We start from the raw sequence: 18,126 nt of genomic DNA, 5'->3' as shown, positions 1-18,126 counted from the left end.
TTCTAACCCAGGCTTGACAGACAGCACTTGGCCATCTTGCCAGCCCAACTCATTTATGATGATAAATGCATAACCGTGACAGAGGAGTTAAGCATATAATAAATTCAGTTAAACATCTAATTCCATAAGCCTCCTGGTAGACATTGTGAACTGAAAAGAAAAATGGTAAATAGTTCAAACTTTATGGAAGGATACTGAAGCGTTACAACCATACTACCAAACAAACAATGAGATTCAATTTCGTTAAAATATGCAGCATTTTGCATTTATGCAATTTGACAAAATAGCAGTGTCATACCCATTAGCAGTGATCATTATTTCAGTGAAGAAGCAGAAATTCTGTAATATTTTTTTCTGCATTTTGGCAACTAATTATAATTGGGAAACATATTGGGGATGGTGACATGAAGCCACACTTCATGGGTTGTAAGATATATGTTGGTTTTGGAAGCCTATTTGCGCATTCTGACTCTTATTTGTGTAATGTCGTTTTTTGAGACTCATTGCCAATCATAATAAAATCCAAACAAATAAACATGGATGGATGGATGTTTTGGTGCAGGTGGGTTGTGTTCACTATATTTGTACTTTGTTGAGTTATTGGCAAACAAACAAACAAGAAAATGATGTCGTGCAGAGCACAATACTTGCAAAATCCATAAAACAAATTTGATCTCAAAAGTAATTGGTGGTTGAATACAATGAGCAAATCTGCAACTCCTCTTCAGATTTCAAGTCAATCGGATGAAAATTGACAATTTTCGAAATTCGGCTGATGTTAACCTCAAAAATAATTGGTGGTTGAATTCAGTGACCTGATATGCAAATACTCTTCAAATTTCAAGTCAATGGGATGAAAATTGAGGATTTTTAGAAATCTCACCTTAGTTGTTTACCTTTGGCCTCTGTTGACCTTTTAGTCAATGTTGACCTCAAATAATTAGTTGGTTTAATTCATTGACCTAAAATATAAATCCTCTTCAAATTTCAAGTCAATCAGATGAAAATTTAGGATTTTAGAACTCTCACCTAAGTTGTTGACCTTTTGGCTGAGGTTGGCCTCAAAAATAATTGGGTGAATTCAGTAAGCTGATATGAAAATCCTTTTCAAATTTCTCATCAATTGGATGAAAATTGAGGATTTTAGAAACTTGAAAAATTTGTTGACCTTTGGCCGATGTTGACCTTTTGACCTCAAAAACAATAGGCTTCTTGCTTATGACAAAGTCTACCTTGCGGTGAATGAAGGTTTGTGAAGATCGGTTTGGAATTGTGACCTGTAGGCAATTATACAAACAGACAGACAGACAGACAGACAGGCAGAATAACAAAATCGACTGATCAGCATACTTGGAAAAATCTTCGATTTTGCATGTAACAAACAAGAAACAAGACGTTGTGCAGAGCACGAAACTTGCAAAATGCATAAAACTAATTTGACCTCAAAAGTCATTGGTGGTTGAATTAAATGACCAAATATGCAGCAACTCTTCAAATTTCAAGTCAATGGGATGAAAATTGAGGATTTTATAAATACCACCTTAGTTGCTGACCTTGGGCTTATGTTGACCTTTTGGTCTTTGTTGACCTCAAAAATATTTCGCTGGTTGAATGCAGTGACCTGAAATTCAAATTTCAAGTCAATGTGATGAAAATTGAGGATTTTTAGAAATCTCACCTTAGTTGTTGACCTTTGGCTGATGTTGACCTTTTAGTCTCTGTTGACCTCAAAAATAATTGGTGCTTGAATTTATTCAACAAATATGCAACTCTTCAAATTTCAAGTCAATCAGATGAAAACTGACAATTTTAGAAATCAGGCGTACATTGACCTTTTGGCTGATGTTGACCTCAAAAATAAATGGTGGTTAAATTCAGTTACTGGTATGCAAATGCTGTTCAAATTTCTCGTCAATCGGATGAAAATTGAGGATTTTAGAAATTCGATAGAGTTGCTGACTTTTGGCATATGTTGACCTTTTGACCAAACCAGAAAAAAAAAAATTTAAAAACATTGACAGCCTCACTTTTGTCCTTTGGAATCCTCTGGTAAAGGCCCTGTCACACCTTGACGTTTTAGCCAGCGTATGCCGACCTATGAAAAATTTGGCGAATACGCTGGCACACGTCAAATACGCTATGGGTAAGTTCTGTATACGTTAAGAGCACGCTGAAGCACGCTGGCATATGTCGTAGTACGCTGAGCTCTTCGACTAATTTTGGGCATGCTCAAAATTTTTTGATGTATGCCAGTGTATGACTCACACGCTCTCATACGCTGGCCATAACTTGTAATCACGTTATGCGATCGTTGACACACGTCGACACACGTTACTTGTAAGTTACTCATAAGTCGAAATGCATCGAGGTAATGTTTAGCGTACACGAAACTTATTTCTAACCTATGAGTAATGTGCTTTGAACCTATGTGTAACGTATCTCAAACGCATATTGACGTATGTAGACGTATTTGACGTCTTCCGGACGACCACAGAACTTACTGAACGTGTTCTAACTTACAGCAACCGTATAATGGCGTATTGGCAGCGTTTAGGGGAATTGGTATATAAAAAAAATTATTGTTACTTTGTAATACGTTTTTATTGACTGTACATTAAATTATTATACCTTTTTCAAAGTGTATGAATAAACATATATATTTATATGGACCCAAAGAGAGTCACTGATTCCCTTCCATATGTATATATATATATATATATATATATATATATATATATATATATATATATATATATATATATTAACAGCAGTTTTGTTTTTATTTATGATCAAAGGTAATGACCACACTTATAACATAAAGATAAACACAAAATATTATTAACCTGTTCGCTGCCAAGGGAAGTAACGAGTGTCGAGACACTTCAATGTCCAGTGCGGTTATGATTTGAATCGTCGAGCGGCAGCATTTTAATAAGCTATGTGACGTGATCGTCGGTGATACTCTGCCGCACTCTGTATAAGTTGGACTATCGTTGGGCATAAGTTGTGAACGTCGACAACACGCTAAGCATTCGTTGGTATAAGTTATCGAAACGTTCTGTGTGCATTACTAATACATTATGCATATGTCCAAATCGTTAATATATGCCCAAAACTGAAAAAATCGATAGTTCAGGGTACGCCAGCGTTTTTGATAAATTTTGATACGTTGCCATACCCTGGCTAAATCGTCAACGTGTGACAGGGGCTTAAAGTTTGACGAAGATAGCTGAAAGCTTTCACGAGTTATCACACTCACAGACAAACATACAAACAACACAGACTGACATATGATGAAAATTTTCAATTTTCGTCATAACAAGCAAGTTCTATCCACTGCGACCTCTCATTTATGGTATTTTAAAAATCCATCAGCATTTGGAATAGAACTGCAGATTGAGGTAAAGTATACAGTATATAATTTGGGGTTGGAGAATATGCTGGTGATTTTTGTTTTGTTTCGGGAAACAGAGGACCACCTGTCCTGATGCTCACCTGGATCAGGAGCAAGTCACTCAAAGCCCCCGCAGACCTCCTTAGACCCTGAATGTTTTGATGCCGTGAACAAACTTAGGTACATAAGTCGAATTTGTTAGTCTTCGAAACTTATTTCTCGATCAGCATACTTGGAATGATCAGTGCGTGTTCGTTCCGGACGACCACAGAACTTACTGAACGTGTTTCTAACTTACAGATACCGTATAATGGCGTATTGGCAGCGTTTAGGGGAATTGGTATATAAAAAAAATTATTGTTACTTTGTAATACGTTTTTATTGACTGTACATTAAATTATTATACCTTTTTCAAAGTGTATGAATAAACATACACGTATGTAGACGTATTTGACAACCAACAACATACAAACCTACCAACAACATACAAAACTTTGAACAACAGAACAACAACATACAAACTAACACAACAAATTTATATGGCAGAAAAACAGAGGACCACCTGTCCTGATGCTCACCTGGATCAGGAGCAAGTCACTCAAAGCCCCCGCAGACCTCCTTGGACCCTGAATTTTTTGATGCCGTGAACAAACTTAGGTACATACATTACGGGTGATATAGATTCTAGTCAGGTTTCATTAAAATTGTGTGTTTAATTCGGATAAGAGAGCAAATTACTATTTGGGTGGGAGGGGGTAAAAAAACCCTCCTGTAGACCTTAATGAGCACAGTTTTTGATGCGGTCAATAAACTTTGGTACATCAGAGGTGATTAAGGCTGGAGTCAAGTTTCGTTGAAATTGTGTGTGGAGTTTCCGAGAAGGGGGTAAATACCTATTTTGTGGGATCAACCTCCTCCCCTCCCCCTTAAACCGCCTTAATATGAGTGCAGATTTTAATGCAACTGATAAACTTGAGCACATCATGGGCAATGAAGGTTGTGGTCAAGTTTCATCGAAGTCGTGTGTGTACTTTCGCAGAAGAGAGCAAATACTTATTTTGGGGTGTAACCCCCCCCCCCCGTAGAACTCCTTAATGAGCGCAGATTTTTATGCGGTCGGTAAACTTCGGTACATCACTCGTGATGAAGGTTGTGGTCAAGTTTCATCAAAATTGTGAAAGTAGTATCTGAAAAGAGAGAAAATACCTATTTTGGGGGGTTCAAACCTCCACCCCCCCCCCCCGGCATAGACCCCTTAATGAGTGCAGATTGTGATGTGATCAATACACTTTGATACATTACAGGTTATGAAGGTTGTGGTCAAGTTTCATCGAAATTGTATTTCATCGAAGCATAACACAGCACCATGACACAGCATAACATGTAACACAGAACCTTAACCGAGCATAACATGTAACAGCACCATAACAACCTAACATGTAACACAGCACCGTAGTATAGTATAACTTGTAACACAGCACACACAATGCTGCATCACATAATAACACAGCATATTATGTAACACAGCACCATGACACAGCATAGCACATAACACAGCACCGTGACACAGCATAACACGTAAAACAGCACCGTAACACAGCATAACACAGCACCGTAGTATAGTATAACTTGTAACACAGCACTGCAACAGCATCAGCCAAAACACAGCACAAAACAGAATGCTGCATAACATAATGTTGCGGGCCGGGGACCGGAGCCGAGAACTACTGCTAGGTGGGGGAAGTTACGTCGTCTACCACGAGATACGCAGAATTGAAGGCCGTCGCTCACGGATAACTCCGTGAGGTAGCGGTCGCTTAACCGACGGTGGACGCCAATACCTCCACCACATAGCTTAGGGTCTTTTTCCCTCGAACCAATGTACCTAATTAACCATGCTGTATTGTCGACCGGGGAACCACACCCTCGGCATGTCTTGCTTGAACCGGGTCACTCTACCGACTGCGGTAGAGTTCCAACTACCGACTACCAACTCCGGTTTGGGTGCAGTCGATCGGAACTGCCAAAGCTGTACCGGCGAGGATGAGCAGATTAACGGGAACAAAGACCCGGCTAAAACTCAGATCCGAACCAAGCTGGACCAATGAAAGAAAGGACGAAAACGAACTGGGAACATTTCTACAATGATTTATTTATAATAAACGAGGAAATTTATGTGGCACAGAAACAGGTTTATTGAGGTGTTATGCAGGGGAAAGAAAGAAGATGTAGTGCGACAATTTACAGCAACTTACAAAAGAAGACACAGAGCAGACTTACGCGGGAATACACAGGCAAGATTTACAATGATCGAAAACACTTATACAGTTTCTACTTATTAGACTGGCGCCACACACTCAGACACACACTCGGACAAAATAAACCCAGTTGAAGGTAAAGGACTTTTGCAGCCAGGGAGGGAGACGAGCTGGGGTCGTAGTTATTTCGAGTACCTGAGTCTCAGGGAAAAGAATGCTCCGTGGTGCGGCACCTGCCAACGGTCGTGCAGTCAGGTCCACAGCTGCCCGTGTGGAGTTCGGGTCGGTGGAGGAGCTCGAGTGGGCCGGGACCAGTAGTCGGACCGTCGGGGCGCGATGTGAGCGGAGCCAAGCAGCGGGAACCCCTTCGTTTTCCAACCAACTCCGGCCTCTAAGCACAAAACGAACGACCCCCAAATAACTGAACGAACGACCCCCAAATAACTCAAGACTGAGGATGATGTTGTGGTTTATAGACCTCCCTCAGCGTGGCGGGGCCCTGATCAAAACTGACGTCACTGTCCGCCCTGATTGGACGGGGCTCCCATGGGTCCGCCCTTTCTGGGCGGGGCCTCGGCCAGGCACCGGCGAGGCCCGCCAACTCCACGCGTATGGACTCGTCAAGAAAGAGTTGGAGCATTTGGAGAACCCGAATAGGAACTGCGACAGCGAAGATTCTGTCTCGGAAAAACGAGCTTCCAGAGACAACAGGTGGGCCATGGTACGTTGTTGCCAGCGAACCGAAGGCTGCAAGCACTCGGGTACCGTGGATCGCAATGGAGGATGGGATATAAAGATGTATTACCCTAACTACAAAAACATCCCAACGCACCCCTTCGATTTCCCACTACATACAAGGAGGGGTTCTGTCTACACATATACTTAACAGCATAACTGACTTGGGACACCTGCATATTGTACGCGTACGGTTCCTAGAACCGTAACAATAATAATGCATCATAACATGAAGCAAACTCATCCAAAGGACACAGTCAATGGACGAATGGCTCACAGAAGGTAACACTCTTCTGATTCCCAAACCTGAAGAAACCCATCTACCCAACGAATACAGACCAATAACATGCCTACCAACAACATACAAACTTTGAACAACAGATTACTGGATGAGATTTGTACACGAGCAAGAAAACAACAAACCAGAAAAGGGATCATTAATCCATTGAGCAACAAATTTCCAAAGACAGGTGCAAATTATGGATATCACACAGGAAAACGAAGCAGAAACAAACACCGCCAATCATTGCAAAGAAAAAAAAGGAAAACTACAAAAATAAATATCAGCAGATACACTGTGACAAATGGGAGAATGACAAAAGAGCAGGAAGATTAAAAAAAGAGCTTTACAGAGCAGGAATTGACAAGCAAGGTTCGTTGAAATAGCTAAGAAGAGGTCAAATTAATTGGGATGGAGACCAAGTCATCATCAATGCCCAAGACCAAGGAAATTACACCAATGCTTTTCAGAAAATGGCGGGATTGAGTCAATCGGACAAATGTACGTTTTGTCGGGAATAAACAGAAAGTACCGGCCACCTCCTTTTGGGGTGTAAAAAACTCATGGCAGAAAAACTGTACACTTAAAGACATGACAACGTCTGCAGAATAATCCACTGGCACATCTGTAAACATTTCAACATCCCGGTTCCAGAACAATCATGGAAACACAGACCAGAGCTGATCGTCAAAAATGAACAGATAATGCTCACGTGTGACAAGATAATCCCATCAAGTGTGGACATCTCAAACAAAGCATTGCGTCTGGACATAGTGCTGAAACACAAAAAGGAAAAATCGGCATTGTTGATTGAGGTCTCGGTTCCCAATGACTTCGGACTAAATGCCACAGAAATTAGGAAAATGACCAAATACCAGGATCTAAAAAATGAGGTCGAGAGGACGTAGAAATTGAAGAACGCTGAAATTGTATCAGTGATAGTTGGAGCCACAGGAATGATGAAGAAAACCACAACCTGAGTACTTAAAAATGATTCCAGGGAATATCACCACAAATGAGCTCCAAGTGGAAGCTGTCGGAGGTTCAGTGAAGATTTTGAAGAGTCCTTGGAACGAGGCTATGAGAACAAAGCTTCACAGCTTGGTTCATTAATCATGATCTTTTACCAAAAAATAGGAGGTGGAGATTTTGAGTTCTGGGAGAACTTCCACCCAACTCCTGAAACCCGCAAATGGAGCTAACAACCAATGACAGCATAACACAGCAGAACACATAACACAGCATGAAACAGCACCATAACCTAGCATTGACATAGTGTAACACATAACACAGCATGACAAAGCATAACACAGCATAACACATAACACAGCATGACACATCATAACACATAACACAGCATGACACAGTATAACAGAACACAGCAGGAAACAGCACCATGACACAGCATTGACACAGAATAACACAGCACAACAAATAACACAGCATGACACATAACACAGCTTAACACAGTATGATACAGCAGGAAACAGCACCATAACAGCATTGACATAGCGTAACCCATGACAGCACAACACATAATATAGCATAATAAATAACACAGCATGGCAGAACGTGACACATAAAACAGCATCACACATTAATCATAACACATGACACAGAATAACACATAACACAGCATAACACATAACACATCATAACACATAACACAGCATGACACAGTATAATACATAACACAGAACACAGCAGGAAACAGCACCATAACACAGCATTGACACAGCATAACACAGCACAACAAATTCCACAGCATGACACAACACAGCATAACACAGTATACCACAGCATAACACAGCATGGCACATAGCACATCATAACACGTAACACAGCATGACGCAGTATAACACAGCACAACAAATAACACAGCACGACACAGCATGACACATAACACAGCATGAAACAGCACCATAACACAGCATTGACAGTGTAACCCATGACACAGCATAACACATAATACAGCATAACAAATGACACAGTATAACACAGCATGGCAGAGCATGACACATAATACAGCATAACAGATCATAACACATAGCAGAGCAAAACACATCAATCATAACACAAAACACAGCATAACACATAACACAGCATGACACAGAATAACACATAACACAGCATAATACATAACACAGCATGACACATCATAACATAACACAGCATGATACAGTATAATACATAACACAGCATGACACATAACACAGCAGGAAACAGCACCATAACACAGCATTGACAGTGTAACCCATGACACAGCATAACACATAATACAGCATAACAAATGACACAGTATAACACAGCATGGCAGAGCATGACACATAATACAGCATAACAGATCATAACACATAGCAGAGCAAAACACATCAATCATAACACAAAACACAGCATAACACATAACACAGCATGACACAGAATAACACATAACACAGCATAATACATAACACAGCATGACACATCATAACATAACACAGCATGATACAGTATAATACATAACACAGCAGGACACATAACACAGCAGGAAACAGCACCATAACACAGCATTGACACAGCATAACACTGCACAACAAATAACACAGCATGACACAACACAGTATGACACAGCATGACACATAACACAGCACAACACATGATAACATGTAACACAGCATAACCTATGAAACAAAACACAGCATAACACATAACACAGCATGATACATAACACAGTATGACACAACACATCATGACACATAACACAGCATAACACAACACAGCATGGCACATAACGCAGTATGACAGCATAACACATAACACAGCATGACACATAACACATCATGACAGATAACACAGCATAACACATTACACAGCATGACACAACACAGCATGACACATCATAACACATGACACAGCATAACACATAACACAGCATGACACATCATAACACATAACACAGCATAACACATAACATAGCATGAAACAGCACCATAACACAGCATTGACACAGCGTAACATATAACACAGCATAACACATGACACAACATAACACAGCATGACACAGCACCATAACACAACATAACACAGCATGACTCAGCGTAATACAGCATAACACATAACACAGCATGACACAGATTTGAGCACACAGCATAACACATAACACAGCATAACACATAACACAGCATGACACAGCATAATACATAACACAGATTAACACATAGCACAGATTTGAGCACAGAGCATAACGCATATCACAGCACCATAATATGGCATAACACATAACAGCATGACTCAGCACCATGATACACACCATAACGCAGCATATAATGCATCATACAGCACAGTATGACACAGCATAAGAAATAACACAGCATGATACAGCACCATTACATAGCATAACACAGTATGACACAGCATAACACATGACACAGCAGCATAACTGGAATCCTCTTTGTCTCTAACTGTGTTATGGAGATAACAACCAATGACAGCACAATGTGTAACGCAGCATAACGCGAAACACAGCATAACGCATAACACAGCACTGGAACATAGCAGCATAACACAGCACACAGTGCAACACAACAGCAAAACAAAGCACACAGTATAACACAGCAGCATAACACAGCACACAGTGTAACACAGTAGCATAACACAGGCGAGAGGGAATCATTGGCAGAAACATTTTCAATGCACATAAAACACACACACACACACACACACACACACACACACACACACACACACACACACACACACACACACACACACACAGATTGTTGGGGGGGGAGGGGTAAAGCCATACAAACTCCATTGCCTAACACAATTTCTATCTCCATATTCATAACCATGGTTCACTAAGTTCAACACAAAACATCTTGAAAGCATCCAAATATATGTTTTGAGTAATTTTGTATGTCTACAAATCCATTGGTACCCATTTCCCCCAAATAACCATGTTACCCACTTCTTACCTACACTTAATAAATGGTCAATTAAACACGCAGTGAAAATAACAGACCAAGGGGCAATAAAAGTTTGTGTGTCAGAAAAACCGAAAATTGTAATTCTTCAAGCAGTCAGTCATTGGTCAAAAATGTGCATTAGAGCCCGAGGTGTCCAAAATGCTTTCCCCGGGGATCGTTTGTAATTACACAGTGCCTTCCACCCTGCAGCCCTGTGTATTGTTGAGTTTTATTTTATTTGTCCCATACCAAGGAGTCACGCAGTGTTATTCTTAACACGTGTGTCACGGTGTGTGTCAACGTGTGACCTTGAGAGGTGCAAATCTTATTTGGATGAAAATCCCATCTTTCATCAGGATGTAGAAAATGGCCATTACATTCCAAAAATGTATGCAGTTGGAAAAATATTGATATAAAGTGTGCATGTATTTTCTTATTCATCTACCACTCGGTGGGTCCATTAGTCATGACGTACCACAAAAAGCTTTCAATTGAAAGATCTAATTTACATTTGAAAATCTGTCCCTGTCACACTCACACTCACACTCATACTCATACTCTCACACACACTCTCTCACTCTCTCACACTCTCACACTCGGTGTGTGTGCTTTTCTTCAAATTGCAGCCCCTTTCTCAGTGGATCGCATATTGCCAAGCACTCTCGCCTTGATGAACACTGCAAGAGTGTGTCTCATTAATGATCTTATCCAGAGTTGTCCTGTTATTGTGCATTCCCTAAGGCATCCATATACTTCACAAACGATGCTTATTAGACTACTATATGCTTGCTTGATGGAATTCAATTTGATTGCTGCTTAAAATCCCGAGAAGCTTCATTGAGTCATTAACAAAACTGCCATATTGAGTCTGTGACATGGAAAAGGCCACTTGGCTGTGTTTTTTTTTTAATGCTGTTTAACACTGTAGAAAGAACTCGTCGATCGATTGAAGCAGATCGTGGAGATTGGGAGACATTGGACAAATCAAGAACAATGAGATAGAAAAGAGCATCTCAAGGTAATTGCTGGCATTGTTCATTTAACAAGTTTAAGTTTTTTTTCAAAGAGATGATGTAAAAATTCTGTTCGAATCGCTGTAAAAAAAATATTGAGAGAAAATATATTTTGGTGCTTCTGTGATATGATTGGCCTGTTTAACTTTGGCCTCTAAAAACGAGAGCTCGTAATTCTTCAGATCCTCTGTTCCAATCTCTGAAATGATTCTTATTTGTCCATTGTCTGCTATGGTGCTTCTAATTCATTGAAATCTACTGTGAGGATGGAAATGATGACCAAGACGGGACCAGGCCACACACAAACCTCCGATGGATCGCTACCACTCAATGGACATTGAACTTTGCGGGAGTATCTCCTGTGAACATGGCAGGCTTGGTGATTTCTTTAATGGACATCTGCAATTGGAAAGAGGATGCTCTGTGTCATTACCAACAAGGTAAGGGTGATCAACGCTTCGACAAAGGACATCTTCACGACGTGAAAATACACATCTTGTGCCAACAATATTTACGTGGGAGCGAGATTCCAGGAAGACTTCCCAGAGGGGGACACCATACCTGGTTTGGGTGCTTCTGAACACTGATGGGAAGGTCATATCTGGGACTTTGTGTAAAATATGCACAGGGTATGTGTAAAATTAACCCTTAATATTGACGATATTTGCTATTAATTATGTTGGGGGAGAGGCGGTTGAGTGGGAGCTGTGAGGGTTGTTATAAATATATTTTTGTTTGGTTCCTGGGCTACAAAAAAATTATACGACATTTTTGAATCTATTGCTAAAGCAAGAAGTGCATGCGTGCATTGTTGGTTATCTGCATTTGCGGGTTTCAGAACGTGGAACGGAATCGTCCCAGGTTTCGAGATATCGGTAAGGGATCATGATTCATTGACCAAGTTGTGAAGTTTTCTTGTTGTCAAAGTTTTGTTCCGCGGGCTCTTTTCCGGATCTTCCTGGAGTCCTGGACAACATCTAACGACAGTTTGTTTGTCGGAATATCCCCAGGGATGGTTTTTAAGATCTCCTTGGGGTACGTTTTTATCACTCCTTTTGCTCCAATAATTTATCACTGGTGCAACTTTGGCATTTTTTTCAGCTTCCAGGATATTTGCACTTCATTTTTGAGGGCTTGATAATTGTTCATTTTCTTGATTTCTGTGTTTTTTAGGCTAAAATCAGTGGGTACTGAAACCTCAATTAACAATGCCTTCTTTTATTTTTTTATACCTCACTACTATATCCAGTTGCTATGCTTTGTTAGCCCCCGTTGTACTTAGTCCAAAACGGGGCACATAGATTTGGTCTCGATTTGTGTGTGTGTGTGTGTGTGTGTGTGTGTGTGTGTGTGTGTGTGTGTGTGTGTGTGTGTGTGTGTGTGTGTGTGTGTGTGTGTGTGCGTGCGTGTGTGTGTCCCCAACCAATTATCACACATGCGTGGTCCGATTTTTGTTCAAACATGGAACATGTGCATCACATGATGGCTTACACGTGCTCCTCACTTTTTTTTGTGATGTAATCCAAGATGGCCGACTAGCGGCTATTTTAGTTCAAAAACCCAATGTTGAACACGTCCCCAACAATTTCTCGGACATGCATTTACCGGTGTTGTTCAAACTTGGCACAAAGATAAGGAATGATGGCTTACATATGCTCCTCATTTTTCTTCGAGATCAGATCCAAGATGGTCGAATGGCGACCATTTTAGTTGGAAAAAAACCCGATGTTGAACACGTCCCCACCATTTCTCGGAAATGCATTTACCGGTGTTGTTCAAACTTGGCACACAGACAATGAATGAGGCTTACATATACACATCATTTCTTTTCGAGATCCGATCTAACTTGGGCCGATGGTGGCCATTTTGTTACGTAAATGTGTCCCCAACCATATCTCAGACATGTGTGGTCCGATTTTGGTAAAACGTGACACAAGCACAGCACATGATGGCGTAAACGTGCCCCTCACTTTATTTTGTGATTTTTTTTTTCAAAGATTGCCGATAGTTAGACTGGCAGCCTTTTTAGTTGAACATAAATATGGGCTAGCGCTTTAACTCCATACAGAAAAATTACGAACACAACGGGGGCCATGACATTTAATGTCTTTTTTTACTTGCGTTCTATGTTCATGCTCGATGAGAACATTAGGTCATACATGAGCGTTACTTCCTTGTTTTCAGTGATTGCTTTTGGTTTTTGTTTCCATGAGTTTTCTGGAACTTGGATTTTGAAATTTCTGCAGATGTGCCAGCAGATTACTCTAGATACAGTAGCTTATAGTGCCTTTGGGTGTACAGCTGCTCTGACATGAATTTTTTTACATTCTGATAGGAAGCGGTTTGTACTTTCTGTTTCTTACATTGCAGAACCTATACCTGTCTGATTTACTCAGTGCCACCATTTTCTTGAAGCCATTGGTATCGTGTCCTTGGTCTTGGGTATTTATAATGATTCGTTCTCCATCCCATTTGAGCTGACCTCTTCTTTGCATTCCACTGAGCCATATTTGTCTATGCCCAATATGTCCAAATCTTTTCTTGTACCTTCTTGCTTTCTATCATTTTCCCAGTTCTTGGTGTATATACCGCACGCAAGACCTCTGGTAGCTTGTACCTGTTGCTGTGTTTGAGCTTGGGGAGTGACTGCTGGAATGTATCTGTCTCGGTTCTTCCTGAAATCTTTGTTCATTGTTCCATTCACACTTCTTTCTAATTTTTTTTTTCCCAATTCTCTTTATTCATTCTGATTCTCGATTATTATTCTTTTCTTTCATCTCTTTTAGTCTTTATTTCTCTATTTCTTCATCTGTCTGTCTTGAAGAAGTGAATGATTACAGAAATTTTCCTGTAAGGCTTACATGGCCACGCCTGAATGGGTTTGAGGGTTGTGAGGTGCGGTTGAAACCCGAATCCTATCCAGGTTCATCCTGATCACTCCATCTTTGCTATATGTTCTTTGGGTTCCTTCTGATGATTCCAATGTGGTATTTGGTCTTCCGTTTGAATATGTTGATTTTTTTTGTATGTTTTTCTTTTGTCTTTTTTGCAATAATTGTGGTTGTAGTCATTGCTGTTTTGGTTTTATGTGTGACATCTTCCATTTGCACTGTCAATGGAAATTTTTTTGCAAGGTGGGTTCGGAATACCTTCTTCGGTTTGTTGTTTTCGTGTTTGCGTACAAATTGGATTCGGTCTTCTGTTGCACTTTTCACGTATTCAGCCAATCCTAATGTCAGTGTGTGTGTGTGTGTGTGTGTGTGTGTGTGTGTGTGTGTGTATTAGAGTGTGTGCTATCCACTACCATCACTTATTGGTATTTAAAACAGGAAATGAAAGGAAATCGACACTACTCATCCACAGATATCTCATATTTCCTTTGTTTTTCTGCATCTGATTTGCATCCAGGAACATGCAATCGTGGTTAACCATTTTTTAATTGCCACCTATTTATTTTCAAGCACTTGGAATATGTCTTTCAATCCTTACAAATCTAACACTCTCACTAGCTCTTTCCGAAAGGACTGTCTGGCAACCCAACCCCCCCCCCATCTACTTTCTTTACAATCCTCTTGAGGAAGTTCAGCCATTCTAACTCCTGGGTCTCACTATCAGCCATGATCTTTCTTGGGAAACAGAATTTCAAATTTGGCCTCCAAAGCCACCTGACGACTGGAAATCCTCCATCGTACAAAGTCCTTCCTTGATACACCTGAACTTCTGTCCACCTAAAAGGCCTTTATGCACAGCTTGATGAAGTACTACTCTCCCCTCTGGGCTGGCTCCCCTGCCTCACATCTTGCTCAGCTTGACACTGTGGTTACCAAGGCCTTCAAGATTGGAATTTCCTGTGAGGAAACAGGGTATGGACCTATCACTTCAACATTCAGACAGGTTGGTGGTCTCTGTCTTCTACCACCTCTTTTCCGGTCTTGCACCCTCTGCTATTTTCGTGCTTCATCCTCCCAGGTTTCTACAGGACACACCCGATCCACCATCAACCCCCTTCTGGTGAAACCACCTAAATCCAGAATCACTGTTCACCCCCACTCATTTGTCCCCTTTTTTCCTGCCTATGGAACCACCTTCCCCACTCTCTTCAATCCTATTCTTCCCTCCAGGTCGTCAAGACAAGTGTTCACCAACATCACAGATCATCCCCAATCCAAAACATGGATCTTTTCTGCCATTGTTAACTTCCCTCTGATTCATCCCATCCCAAGCCCTCCTCCACCCAAATTTCCAGTTTTCCATCCTGAGAGTTTCCTTTGTATCCATCTTGTCCACCCCATGCATCCTCTCCTGTCCCTCATTCCTCCCCACCCCCATTGTTTGTCTAAATCTGCCTCTGTCTTGGCCGAGAATTTAACTCTGCTGTTGGTGTCCTCTCTCTCTCTCTCTCTCTCTCTCTCTCTCTCTCTCTCTCTCTCTCTCTCTCTCTCTCTCTCTCTCTCTCTCTCTCTCTCTCTCTCTCTGTCTCTGTCTCTGTCTCTGTCTCTGTCTCTGTCTCTGTCTGTCTCTTTCTCTCTCTGTCTCTCTCTGTCTCTCTCTGTCTGTCTCCCTCTCTCTCCCTCTCTCTCTCCCTCTCTCCCTCCCTCTCTGTCTCTCTGTCTCTCTCTCGTTCCTTTTGTCCAGTTGCATCCTTATCCATTCAGTGCAATGGTACAAGCTCTTCCACGAGCCTCGACCATGTATGCAAAAAAATGCTGAAAATTATGTTAAAAAGACCATTTCACTTTCAGAGTTTGCACTAGACTAGCAACAGCAGATTAAAGGAGCCCCTTCTTGTGGAAATGAGTCGCTAAACACACACACACACACACACACACACACACACACACACACACACACACACACACACACACACTCCATGCAAGAAAGACGTCGTTAGTCTTTATGCGTCATTTTGAAAGTCCCATATTGTACAAGGTCCAGAAGCCCACCCATCTTGGTCCCTCTAACACAGCACTGCCATCGACAGAAACACTTGCAAAGGGCAAGAAAACATCACTACAGCGAGATAAACCATTGGCACTGATGCATCTTGAATCTGCTTGAACCTCAACGATGGACAAGCTGAAGTGTGGAGACGAGGTGGAAAGCAATTTGAGAATTGTGCCATGAGGCAGCATGATTGGTATTACTGGTGCACCCCTGGCAATGTTGGCTGGTATTCAAGTCAGCCAAAAACCAAAGAGCTTGTCATTATTCAGAGAGGTGCTCTGACTGTTGTCAGATACAGCAATGAGATCATGACTCCTTTCATCTTCCCTCCGGTCCAACAGCAACATCGTTTTTCATATTTATGGATAACAATGTCCATCCACACCATGCTTGTCTTGTCAATGTTACTCTTCAAGACAACAACATCACTCGATTGGACTGTCCTGCACAATCTCTGGACTTTAATTTGAATGAGCATCCTGAGGGCATGCAAGGAAAGGGGGTTGGGGGTAAGGGGGGGGAGGAAAGGGTGTGTTATTGCTCTCCTGAAATCCATCCACATTTTCTTTATCAGCTGGAAGTAGTGCTGGTTAAATAGTGGTGCAAATTCTTATCGTGAGACCTGAATCGTTTGATTTGCTGAGTGACAAGATGTGTTGTAGACAACCTGCATTGGAGTCAATGGTGGTCACACATATTATTAAAGCCATTTATGCCATTGCGAACTTGTCTGTGATCATTTATAGACTGGCAGCATTGCTAATTTGTGCACTCATTTCGGACAGCCATGTTGTTTCCGCGTAACTTAATTATTTGACCTCCACCGACATCATACTTGTTAATGGAGTTTAAGATCAATGCACCAGTCCTCTACAACCTGAATATGTATTCGTTTTAGAAAAAACAAGTACAAGCTCAAAATACACACACACACACACACACACACACACACACACACACACACACACACACACACACACACACACACACACACACACACACACACACTCTCACTTTCACAACACACTTGCACAAAATCCATACCTTGCTTGTAGTGTCATTTGTTGTACCTTATGTTATACCTTGTACCTTATCCTTACGTTTCAGTCTACTTCCCACAATACCACTCCAATGAGGTGGGCCGACAGCGGAATTCCTCCAGCCAGCAAGAACGTACAAGAGACGAGAAACAATAGACCGCACGACAGCTCAGCACATTCCCCACATACGTCCACACAATATAACATACTGTACATTCAAAATTATACGATGAAACCAAATACGGTGTTGAATACATACGTGGCGTGCACGAAATGTTGCCTGACAACCACTCTTACTTTGTTCAGAAAGTACAACATTGTCTTACTCAAAATAATATTAAAATCTTCAGCTTCCATATATCCCACATAAGAGTTTTCATTGGAAGTTTATATCAACCTCAAGTTGGTGACCCTTTTGAAAAGAAACAATGACTAAGCAATAATTGCCTTTCTGTTGGATAACGCAAACATAAACCCATACTTTGCCATTGTTCGTTATTACTATGATTCTTTTGGCG

This window comes from Eptatretus burgeri, chromosome 9, assembly GCF_056783735.1.
Source record: "Eptatretus burgeri isolate ZD-2024b chromosome 9, Ebu_testis_v1, whole genome shotgun sequence".
NCBI lineage: Eukaryota > Metazoa > Chordata > Myxini > Myxiniformes > Myxinidae > Eptatretus > Eptatretus burgeri.
The sequence above is the reverse complement of the archived record's forward strand: the minus strand, read 5'-3'. Positions refer to the sequence as shown.